The following is a 12,584-nucleotide window of genomic DNA, read 5'->3' as shown; positions in this document are numbered from 1 at the left end:
GAATTTGTCTTTGAAGGAGAATCTCTCCCGCAATGAAACTGCAATGGCATGCGGATCGTGTTCACTTGTTTTTATTGAGCACTTGCTTACCGGCACTAACATGATGAAGCCCGAGACTCTATTGTGGAACAACTCAGTGGCAAGGATGCAGTGGCGGTGGGCAGTGGGTGTGATAGATAAAGTTTTGGAGCCCCGGAATTTGCTGTTGTTTAACAAATTACCACTTGAATAATTTTTTTTTGTCCTTGTTATTATTTATGAATGTTGTTGCAACAAATGCAACAGATAGTACAGTTGTTGAAAAAGTTACAAAAAATTACTAATCTACTAATCTGTTTAGACAAGTTGCCTAAATGATTGCAACAGATCATACAGTTGTTGGAGAAATTGCAACAAATTACTAATCTGTTTCAACAAGTTACTAATCCATTCCAACAAGTAACTAATTTGTTTAAATAAGTTACTAATCTGTTGCATTAGATAATACAGTTGTGGAAGAAGTCGCAACAAATTACTAATATATTTCAACAAGTGTTCTAACAAGTAACTAATCTGTTTAAACAAGTTACTAATGCATTTACGACGAATCATACAGTTGTAGAAGAAGTTGCAACAAATTACTAATATGTTTCTACAAGTTACTAATCTGTTTCAACAAGTAAATAATCTGTTTAAACAAGTAAATAATCTGTTTAAACAAGTTACTAATCTGTTGCAACAGATCTTACAGCTGTGGAAGAAGTTGCAACAAATTACTAATCGGTTTCAACAAGTTACTAATCCATTCCAACAAGTAACTAATCTGTTTAAATAAGTTCCTAATATGTTGCAACAGATCTTACAGTTGTGGAAGAAGTTGCAACAAATTACTAATCTGTTTCAATAAGTTACTAATCCGTTCCAACAAGTAACTAATCTATTTAAAGAAGTTACTAATCTGTTGCAATAGATTATATAGTTGTGGAAGAAGTTGCAATAAATTACTAATGATCATATGATTGTAGTCTTCCTTGGCTAAATGCACTCTCCGAAGCCACGGTTAATACTTGAACCGCAAGGATATCTCGAGCCATTCTTGAGAGTATCAGATGACTTACCTTGTATTTCTTCCACTATGCTAAGACGTCCAAATCATCTAGTTCCTTGATATCCACATTTGGCTGCATCAAATAAAAGTGATATTCATCAAAGTTTGCATTACAAGAAGGAGTTGGATGTGAATGTAAAACTTTTAAATGCGACAAACCGACAAGCCCTTTTTGCTACTTTGAGAAGTAGTAGGGCATGGAGCAACGGGTGTAGCATGTTCTTCCAAATTAGAATAATGACTAAAAACTTTTCCAAACTCGGCATCAATAGCGAGTTCGGCTTCAGCTAAAGATGGTTGAACTCCCTCTTCAATTTCTAAAAATGTATAAATTTGATTAACCAATGCTTTAGTATAAGACACTTTTAAACAAGGATTTAAAAGAGAACCCAATATAAATAAAGTTGGGATGGAAAAAAATACTTCTTAAATTTTGTTGTCATATCAAAAATAGCCGCTTGATAACCGGGTTTATATTTATACTCTTGTAAAGCTCTAGCTATTTCCTCTAAGTAGGCTAAAATTTCGATTACCGTGGGATAGAATTGTTTAGAAAAAGCAAGAGTTGCATTAAAAAAAAAAATTCTAAGAGTTCAACACATTCCTTAACATCTTCCCAATGCGTAAAACTTAACCAATCATCACTATTAATATTATATTTGTTGTGAACTTGTTGTATAGAAATCCTATACTCATATGCTTGTTGTAGCATAATGTAAGTGTAGTTCCACCTAGTCTCAATTTCTTCTTGAATTTTTCTAGGTCTAAGGTTATTTTCCACACAACAATTCTTAAAATCTCTAAGTCTTCCCCTATTAGCATTACAAAAAATAAACGCAACCGCCTCTCTAACTTTTTGAATAGAATCGTCAAAACACACAAGACCATCTTTAACAATTAAGTTTAAAATGTGACAACTACATCTCACATGAAAAATATTTTTTAGCGGAGGGTTTAATTCTCTTTTTAAAAGACCAATCGCCTTTGTATTATTAGAAGCATTATTTAAAGCAATACAAAGTGTTTTTCTATAAATGTTAAAAAATCTCATAATAGTAGACATTAAATCCGCTAAAAATTTTCCATCGTGACGACCTTTCCCTTCATCATATAAAAAAGATATAATTCTTTTTTGCATAACCCAATGACATCAACCCAATGACATATAAAAAAAAATCTAACTTGTTAAGACTAAGACCCAAATCGGCGGTAAGAGAAACATTACAATTTAAAGAATTAAATACATGGCGCAAATAAAATCTATATTTTTTATACAAATCTATAACATCACTACTACAAGTACTTCTAGGAATACCCTCAAATAACGGATTATAACAACGTTGAATGTAAGTAACAAACCCCAAACCCGAAGGAAAGGAAAATGGTAAACAATCATAAGCTACCATTTTAGCTATTTCTACATGCTCTTTTTTCTTGTCATACTTAAAAATTTTACCGGTTCGTGGGTCTATCGTCATTTGAATACCCCTACATTTGAACCCGTTTGCTCTCCCCAAACATCCATATGGTTCTTTCTCATATGACCATTTAGTATACTCGTTCCACCATCCTTACTAGTTCCTTGCCTAAAAGCAAATACTTGTTTACATATATTACGTTTAGCTGTTTGGCTTTCCTTATCCTTAGTCATAAAATTCTAAATTTTAGCGGTTGGCTTACGAGTTCTAGGCGGTTTATCTTGTGTATGTGATTGTGCGGGAAAATCCCATAGGAGATTTCGGGGCTTGTGTTTCATCAATGATCATCATCAATTTCATTAAAAGTGTCGGTATAATGTTGTTGCATTGCCTCGCATGACCTAAAAGTGGATTATTTCCACCAACATCAATACCTAAATTAGGTGTTTCTTTCACAAATGTTTCCTCATTAAACCCACCCCTAACAATATCACTACTACGCTACGTCTAAATCTCTTCACCATTATTAAATAGACTTAATTTAAATCACACTCAAATAAATCACAAGAAAATAAATTGCAACAAATTAAATTGCGTAAATTAAATTGCGAAAAATAAAGATAGAGTTGGAACGAAAGTATCAAATTGCCGGACTAATTTTCAACAAAGTGAAGGCGGTTAGAATTGCAAATCCACCAAAGCTACTTCGGATTGTTGCAAAATCACCAACTCCACCAACAATATTATAATTGCAAAATTAATAATTAAAACTATAATAAGACTTTATAATATTTAATTAAGAGAAATTTAAAGTGGCTAATTATTGCAAAGTAACTATAATTGAGAGATTGAGAGAGAAGAGAAAAGTGAATTGGTGTGGATTAAAATGAAAATGGAGAGGGTTTATATAGGGGTGGGGGATGGGTTAAAGTGTTAAAAAAAAGTTTGGGGGGGGTTGGGGGGCCAAAATATGGGTTTGGGACCGTTTGGCAACGACCATTTTTGTAAATGGACCATTGGCCAACGGTTCAAATTAACAGCCCAACGGCTACATTTAAAAAAAAAAATTTAATTCGACCGGTTTTACCGATTTAACCGGTCCGGTTTCAATTTGACCGGTTTAACCGGTTCCAGTTACGGTTCCAAAAAAATTGAAACCAGACCGGTAGTTAATAAACGGTTAACCGGTTCAACTGGTTTCGGTTCCGATTTTACTGGTCCGGTTACCGGTTTGAACCGGTTGACGGGTTTAATCAACACCTATTATTATTGAATCCCCCATTAATGGTGCCTGAAGATATTTTGTTTTAAGAAAATTAGTCATGACCAGCGCAAGTCAAAGGCCACTTAAACTTATGATTAAGTTAATTATTGAGTGATTTTTTCTGTAATTTTAGACCTAAATTAGTTAACTTAATCACAATTTTGAGCGGCCTTTGAGCTTGGATGTTCAAAGTTGTCACCTCTAGTAATTACAACGCTTGAATGTCAAGTGTTAGAAATTCCTAGGTGATAACTTTGACCATGACCCAAAGCCCACCTAAATATATGATTAAGTTCATAATTAAGTGGCTTTTTCTGTAATTTGGAACCCAAATTAGTTAACTTAATCACAATTTTGAGCAGTCTTTGAGCTTGGATGTTCAAAGCTGTCACATCTAGTAATTACAACACTTGAATGTCAAGTGTTGAAATTACTCTAGGTGACCGTTTTGACCACCCCAAGACAGAGCCACTTAAATTTATGATTAAGTTCATAATTGAGTGGATTTTTCCTGTAATTTTGGACCCAAATTAGTTAACTTAATCACAACTTTAAATGACTTGTTGGAGCAAATAAGCGAAAATTTGCAACAAGTAGGTTAGCTCGCTTATTTGTTGGAGACGGCTTCGGTTTTTTGTCTCATCTCGTATCAAAAATGAAACAACTATCGACTTGTTGGAACAACTAACGTACTTGTTGCAATAAGTATGTAGCTTGTTCCAACTACTTGATTACTTGTCGGAGACAGCTTCAGTTTGTCTGTTTCATAACAAAATGTAACAACTAAGTGACTTGTTGGAACAAATAATTGACTTGTTGCAAAGTAGGTTACTAGTTGCAACTGACTCGCTTATTTGTTTGTCCTGTCTCATATCAAAATGGAATGACTATCGACTTGTTGGAACAACTAACGTACTTATTGCAACAAGTATGTAACTTGTTCCAACTACACGATTGCTTGTTGAGCTGACTTGATTTATACATTTCATAACCAAATGCAACAACTAAGTGACTTGTTGGAACAAATAACTGACTTGTTGCAACAAGTAGGTTACTAGTTGCAACAACTCACTTATTTGTTGGAGACAGCTTCAGTCTCTATCTCTGTTTCATAACAAAATGGAACAATTGTATGAATTGTTGGAACAGCTAACGTACTTGTTGCAACAAGTATGTAACTTATTCCAACTACTTGATTACTTATTGGAGATAGCTTCAATTTTTTATCTGTTTCATAACAAAATGCAACAACTAAGTGACTTGTTGAAACAAATAACAGACTTGTTGCAACAAGTAGGTTACTAGTTGCAATAGCTCACTTATTTGTTGGAGACGACTTCGATCTACTTTTTATCCAACAACTATAAAATATGTCCAACGATTCTTGTACTTGATCGTAAGTATCATACTTGTTGCAACAAGTAACTCAATTGTTGGAAAGAGTATGAGCTCTCCAACAGATTTCACAGTTGTTGCATAAAGTAAAACAACTGTTGTAAATTATTTATTCACATTTTTAGTAATTGTTGCAACAGATTTAGTAATTGTTGCAACAGATTAGTAAATCTATTGCAACAACTTCATAATTTATCAACAACTCTTGCAGAAACTAGGACTACAACAGCTAATGCAAAAAGTTCAGAAGCTCTTATACAGCAGCTTTAGAACTTGTTGCAACAACTATACTGCTACTATAACCACGAATCTGGAAAAATTAGCAACTAGGGCAAATGTACCCAGATGAACAATTGGAACAAAACAGTATTAACAGTATTGTTTAACTTACCAATGGACCGGAAAACACTTATGAAGTAATGCCAGTGCTGCACCAATGACATTCAATCAAAAAATTGTAAAATCGGATGATTTTTTTTTCCTTGAGCGATGGCATGAAGAAGAAGAAGAAAGCAGCAATAATGGTGAACCAAGAAGAAGAAGAAGAAGAAGAAGAAGAAGAAGAAGAAGAAGAAGAGAAGACGAAGAGATGGGAAGAACAAAAATGGAGAAAACGGCGCTGAAGAGGATTTTTTTTTCCCGATTTTGGTATTTTAGGGTTTATAGTGGTTGGATCAAAGTGTTAAAAATAAAACTTTGGGGAAAAGTTTTAAAAGTAAAGTTTAGGGTCAAAGTGTTAAAAATAAAACTTAAGGGCAAAGTATTAAAAATAAAACTGAGGGCCAAAGTGTCAAAGCTCAAAGCACCTTAATCACTAATCAAATTTTGTCACCTCTACTCAATAATTAAAACTTGAATCACCTCCCTTCAATTTTAAAACTAAAACATTACCTATAATTAAATGCCCCTAGTAGGTAAGCTATAACGTAAGACGTCGGTTCAGTCCATTGGCATAATTGTTTACGCATCTCGAATCTACCCTCTCCTTGTTTTTATTATTTTGTTGACTAACACTTTGACAGTGTGAATACCACATAATTATAAATTTAAAAAATAACTCTCCACTCTCGACAGTATCGTTGGAGGGTGCCGATGTTTACACCAAACTAATGGATGCATGACAGGTGTTTGAATAGACAGTATACAACTATCTCTTAACCATGATTAATATACAACTATCTCTTACACATGATTAATGTACATATTCAGTTCATTAAATCACTTAATCATGATAATATTTATTGATCTGATGTAAACATCGGGTCAGTGGCGGAGTAAGGATTTTCACTAAAGGCGTTCAAAGTATAAAAAGGTAAATACCCGAAGAAGCCAAAGAATTCAACATCTATACACATAAAAAATAATTTTAACCTTGCATAAATATTGTACGCTGATTTTTCGCTGAGCTCGTGTGGGTAAGCTCGTGTGGGTATAAAAATACACGGTATTTACAAAGGGTCGGAGGGACTTTGATATTTTTCTAGTATTAAAAAAAAAAAATTAATTGTATAACGTGGGTGATCCATTAATACAAATTTTACCTCTAAAGTTTATTTTTTTTTTTTTGCGAAAAAACTTTAGTAAACTTTTTTTTTTTTGTAAAGAAGTGTTTTTTTCCACACAATGATTAATCACGATTTTATATATAGAACATCCACCACATACACATTTTAGGGGTTGAAAGATTGCGTTTTGTTTGAAAAAACTTAGTGTTTGACCGTAAGGTTTTTTAATCAACTTTATATGTACATTCCAAAGATATTGGTTTCCATCTGATTAACAAGTCAATAATTTGTCTCGAATGGGATAATTTTAAAAATCGGCTCGGCCATTCAAGAAAAAAATATACTAGAATGGAATAATTATATTTTTTAGAATTTAAATTCATGTGATCTATTAAAAAATAACACGCAACTTTAAAACACTTAAACCTCAAAACTTGTGCGATAATTTTTTTATCATATTAATGTGTCGAGGGGTTTAACAACTTTTATATAATTCAAAGATGATCGTTTTTTTCAAACAAAACTTACTTCGGGCACCTTTTCAACCCCTAAAATGACGATCCGAACGGTATCCTTGATGTATTGAGCCTACATTATTATGTAGAGGGTACTATATAAAATATTGACGTTTCGGATCTTCACACACGATAATCATTGGTCAAAGTATGAAACTTACATGGTATACTATATCAATTAAATTTTTTTTTAAATTTTTCGTTTAAATTTATATAATAATACTAATAAATTTTTGGGACATAAATACCGTGTATTTTTATACGCTTAGCTCGGACATAGTCGGAGACTTGGAAAAATTCTTTTCCGCTTTAAAAATTGAAAGGGACTTTGATATTTTTCTAGTATATTACATATAATACAAATTGTATTAAAAAACTTAAAGAAGTGACACATATTTCACGATTTTATAGATCATCCACCACATACACACGGCCTTTTTTGTACATTCCAAAGATATGAACAAGTCAATAATTTGTCATAAAAAAAAAAGGATCTACTAGAATGGAATAATTAGAATTTAAACATGTGATCTAAAGCAACTTTTAAACTCTTGTGCGATAATTTTTTATCATATTAAAGGGATTTAACAACTTTTATATAATTCAAGAGATCGTTTTTACCCCCATTTACTTGCATGGGCGGAGAAGGGTGCAATAGTGGCAAATACTATATCAATATTAGTTTAAATTTATATAATAAACTTTGAGAGACTTCAAATATTGCCCGAAGAATTTTTGTACTCTTTTGCAATGTGTATATGAAATTCTCAACAGGTAATAACCTAGCAGCCTAAATAAAGTTCTCTGAGGACACAATTTGAGAATTGTACTCTTTTGCAATGGATTAAATTCTCGCCAGCCACTGGACACTGCACTAAAGGCTTTGGTGTGACAATAAAAGAATTTTTCGGGCAACTTTCCAATCACTTTGTTAAGAGTTTTCAAATAATATGTTTCTCACCTTTTTGCTGTTTCGTCTTTTATTAAAGGAATACAAACACCAGATTTTTATGCTAAATTCTTTTGATTGTGTTATATCATAGTGTTTATGTATACATCTTAAGCAGCGAAACAGTTAGCAAGTTGGGGATCATATTAAAAAAGCCTTCTGCAACCCATGCCCTGTGCACACACTTAGTACTCTCTCCACATAAAACAACCACCAACTTAAGGAAAAGAATAGCATATGCTTCAAACATAAACCCTTGAATCTCATAGAAGTTAGTATCTAGACAATCACTCCACCTTTTAAACACAATACCCCTCATAGAGTTTTTGGTACAGAAGAACACCTGCTAACATCAAGGCACCCATACATTAGGTATAGTTATGCATAAATTTGTCTAAGAGTGAGAGACGGGGGAGAAACTTCCTTAACTAAATTTACTTACGGAAACATTATTAGACTAATACCAACATTGATCTCTTAATGGATCATCACATGCTAAATAGCCTCGAGCCCATCAAACTCATATTTTTTCGGACTCTGGTATATGGCACTAAACATTAAGTTATATAGAGACAATATCAATAAGTGCAGGAATTAAGTACAATTATGTTGACCAAAAAGAAGGTACACTTATGTCTTTGATTCTGAAGCCAACTTAGTAACAGAGGACAATGGTTGAACTATATCCGTTAAAATATGTGTGCTATAAAGAAAGTTGATGTTGTCGGATAAGGTGCAACTATATATTCTATGCAATGAAGTTACTATCTTTGTCTTGGGGATCACATTGGCTTCGTCTGTGCTTCTTACTTCTCAGCCTAGAATTCTTGTACCTCTGTTCATCTTCGATCAATAACATTATTCTTCGGCGACTTCCCAAATTATAGGCATTTCAACATGTACCTGTGAGCTCTTTGTTTATTTGCTTGAACTTCAGAGTCTGAGAATTACAAAGGAAACTCATAAATGCTAAAAAAATTGATAATATGCAGGCCAAAGAAATGTGGCTTGAAGCTTAATGGGGAGGAAAAAGATAACAATTAACCGAAGAATAATCCACCGGTATCACCAGAATTTGAGAGTCATAATGGATACAATTGTTTATTTTAACTCTCACAACTTCTTATTGCGAAGCTCTATTACAATAACAAATAAAGAATCTGGGAAAGGGGAAAAGAACCAAACAATGAGCAAGCAAATAACAAATAAATAAAAAAAAATAAAATAAAAAAAACAAAACAAAACAACAAGGGAAAAAAATGGGTTTTTTTTTTTTTTTTTGGAAGTGACATGTAACTTAGGCTATAGACCAGCCGTATATAAATATATAGATTAGGGCTAAGTAAATATATAGATTAGGGCTAAGTAAAGAGTTTCCCAATTCAAAATCATAAAGAAAATAGAGATACCACGAAATAATTTGGCACATAAAAGCGATCTTTACTCTTTAAAATTTCTTCATGATTCCACCATAAACTATTATAATGGGTAAATTATCTAATACATCTGGCAAAACTGCACGGACCAAAAAAAAAGGCTTTTATAGTATTAATGTATATTAGTAAAATTTGCACCTTTATTCACTTAAACTGAAAGTCTAAACATAAGATATATTACCTGTAGCTTCCATGAAATGATTACGATACCTTTCTCCTCTAATTTTTTAAGAGCAGCACTTGCCAAAATAAGCTTAGAGATTTAGAATGAAATCAGTTATTCAAAAGTTGAATTCAGAGTGATAGCAGTTAATACTGATGAAACTTTGGATTAAGACAAGACCAATGATGTTGCTAGGGAATTCAATAGCAACCAAAGTCTAAATGTGTTCAACAGACAATGATTGAATCAGTAAGGTGAGCTGAAATATTTCTTCAGCATCTTAGTGGAGTTGCTAAATTTTAGCTTCACAAGGCCACCAAAAGATAATAGGAAAAAGGGGGAGGGGAAAAGAGAGCCACACCAGTAGGCATCCATGCCTTGCGAATCACATCTCTATTTTTCTTGTTTCCAAGAGACACCTACAATAAGTAGAAGCTTTTTTTAATCCTTCTCATGATTATCCACTGGATGCTTCGATACAAAACCTGGCTTTGCCCGGTTCTGTCTGACGTGCAGCTAGCCTGTTCTGTTGTGCCCGGGCAAAAAAATCATCAAACTGTATAATCCAATAAAATTTCAATATGAGGAGAAATTTTCTCAAAATTAGGATAGAAATTCAATACAATCATCTAACCTGGAGGTTTTGATCTTCAATGTATCATCTATTGAATCGCCGAATGGCCCTGAAAAGGAAGATATCTCTTCTACAGTTTTTTTCAATCAAACATAGATAAATCTAAACAGTGACCATCTGAAGATTTCAGATCCAAAAGGATCCAATTTCAACAATGTATAACACATCACCAACCTAAACCATCTACGTTTGGCAGCAGAACAGTTCACCTACTTAGAGATGAAACTAATGATATTTGCAGTTGTTCCATTTACTATGGTAACAATACAGAATGTAGGATTCTTCTACTGCAGTAACATAATGTATACAAAGTATAGGGGAGAAAAATGTGACTCAAAGAGATAGCCCGTCATAGGGAATTCAGGATCTTATCCAAAATAAGGGTTAGTCATCTGGAACCAACACCTCGATGATAACTCTCTTTTAATAAGCATCTCGATACACAAATCTTGGGATTTTCAGATCTACAGTTGATGATTCCGTGTAAATACGAGTTCTTTCCTATAGCAATGGCAACGAACTACGTAATCTGAGCTGTCAAGGCTTTCAAACCGAGACTGGAAAAGCTCAATCAATAAAGATTAGTTTAGTGGAATGACTTAATGAAGCACATTCTTTTTTTTTCGTACTCTAATAGAAAAACTTTTACATGTATTAAAATGTGGGTCTAACTAGAGAGGATTTGATATAAGAACATACAATATTCTCCATCTATAGTAAGTTAACCAAAGTAAGTTGTTGCTCAATTAGGAGATAATTTGTATTTCAACAGAACGAAAGTAAAAGACTTTGTCTTCTGAAGGCAGCAGTAAACAACACATACGTTTCTCCATTGAAAAGGATCTTCTTCTTTTTTTCTATTCAGACTTATGGTCAAAGTAAGGTATCTCCTCCATCAACTCTGCCCCTAAAGAAGAGACCGCATAAGAACAGAAAGAAAGAAGCATTCTCTTTTTCTTGGTCAATAATCCCTACATAAAACTAAACCATAGTGCAATATATAACCACGTAACGACAAAGGACCACATTTTTACTTGCTCGACTTACTTCTCCGATCTGCTTTAAAAGTTCATTAGTTTCTTTACTTGCTATCCTAATATCTTCCCAAAAGTACAAGAAAATCCTGTTTAAAAGAAGTTCTTTACAGAGTAAAACTAGTAAAAGAACAAACCTATCTTTTGTTAATTTTGAGGAGGATTGAAATTTTTTAATGACTTAAAAAAAAAATGCGAGTAGATGCAGGTACCATATTTTGCGGCGATCAGAGAAAGAGATGCCAACTATATCCAACCGCTGGGCATATCCAGTAAGAATCTTGCAAAGCGTTAGGACAAAGAGGTCGATTCAGTTGTGGCAAAAGCAGAGAATTAAAAGGGAGTTAAGAATTGAATACCTTGTTTAGGAGCGGAGAATTGCCTCGTTTCTGCTTGTATATCTGTCAACCCTATGTAGTACCGCTGATCACGCTGGCTCCAACAATGATAGCCATGGATATGAATCGCGAAAGACATAACATCAATCTTTGCTGGGAGGAAGAAGAAGAAGAGACGGAGGCAATTCAGAAAAGTTAAGACGTGACTGCTCATTTCTTTCCTCTTTTAATAAACGGAGGCAATTGAAAAGACGCGACTCTTCTGTGGTTTTTTTAGCGCCTGAAATTCTGAGGAAAATAAGAAATATGGTCAGAAATTTGAGAGAAAAGATAAATAGGTTTCCTGGAATGCCAAATTGATGGGTCTATGTCCTGACTTTATATTAATATATAGATATATAGATATTGAGTTTTCTTTATATTAATATATATATATATAGATATACTGTACAAGTTTAGCTTTTTATTTGATCGGCTTTTTATAACTTTGTTTGTTTAAGCTTTTTATATAAATTTGAACTTTTCTTTAATTTATTTTGTTTGAGATATTTTGTTTAAGCTTTATATATAATAATTTATTTTGTTTGAGATATTGTGGATTCAATTGAACAGTGTCACGTTGTCGTATTGATTTTGTTGCTACTTTTTGGCAATTCATAATTATGCTAATGGTCCATATTAACAAATTTATGCGGGCCGTTGGAAAATGGCATTTGGACATATATAGGAGAGTACCAAAAATTTGGGGAGAGCAGAAAATTTATAATGGCGAATATATGTAGCGTGAAGTCTAATACTCCATAATAGAGACCACGTGACGAATGCGATGACATATACGTAGGCAAC

The 12,584-nt window shown here is 33.3% G+C and overlaps 1 long non-coding RNA gene across 7 annotated transcripts; it reads right to left on the bottom strand.

Annotated features, from left to right (window-relative positions):
• Positions 1 to 8,678: 8,678 nt before the first annotated feature.
• LOC132037421 (uncharacterized) lies at positions 8,679 to 12,078 on the bottom strand. 7 transcript variants are annotated; one of them, XR_009409876.1, is made up of 4 exons: positions 10,772 to 12,078; positions 10,367 to 10,415; positions 9,751 to 10,288; positions 8,679 to 9,073 (listed from the first exon to the last, which is right to left on the bottom strand). It is a non-coding gene; the product is annotated as an uncharacterized LOC132037421 (long non-coding RNA). The 7 variants fall into 7 exon arrangements; XR_009409875.1 differs by having other exon boundaries at positions 9,751 to 10,415; XR_009409874.1 differs by having other exon boundaries at positions 9,751 to 10,923; positions 11,613 to 12,078.
• Between the last annotated feature and the right edge of the window lie 506 nt (positions 12,079 to 12,584).

Source organism: Lycium ferocissimum, chromosome 11 (genome assembly GCF_029784015.1).
Source record: "Lycium ferocissimum isolate CSIRO_LF1 chromosome 11, AGI_CSIRO_Lferr_CH_V1, whole genome shotgun sequence".
In the NCBI taxonomy this organism is placed as follows: domain Eukaryota; kingdom Viridiplantae; phylum Streptophyta; class Magnoliopsida; order Solanales; family Solanaceae; genus Lycium; species Lycium ferocissimum.
The sequence above is the reverse complement of the archived record's forward strand: the minus strand, read 5'-3'. Positions and strand labels throughout refer to the sequence as shown.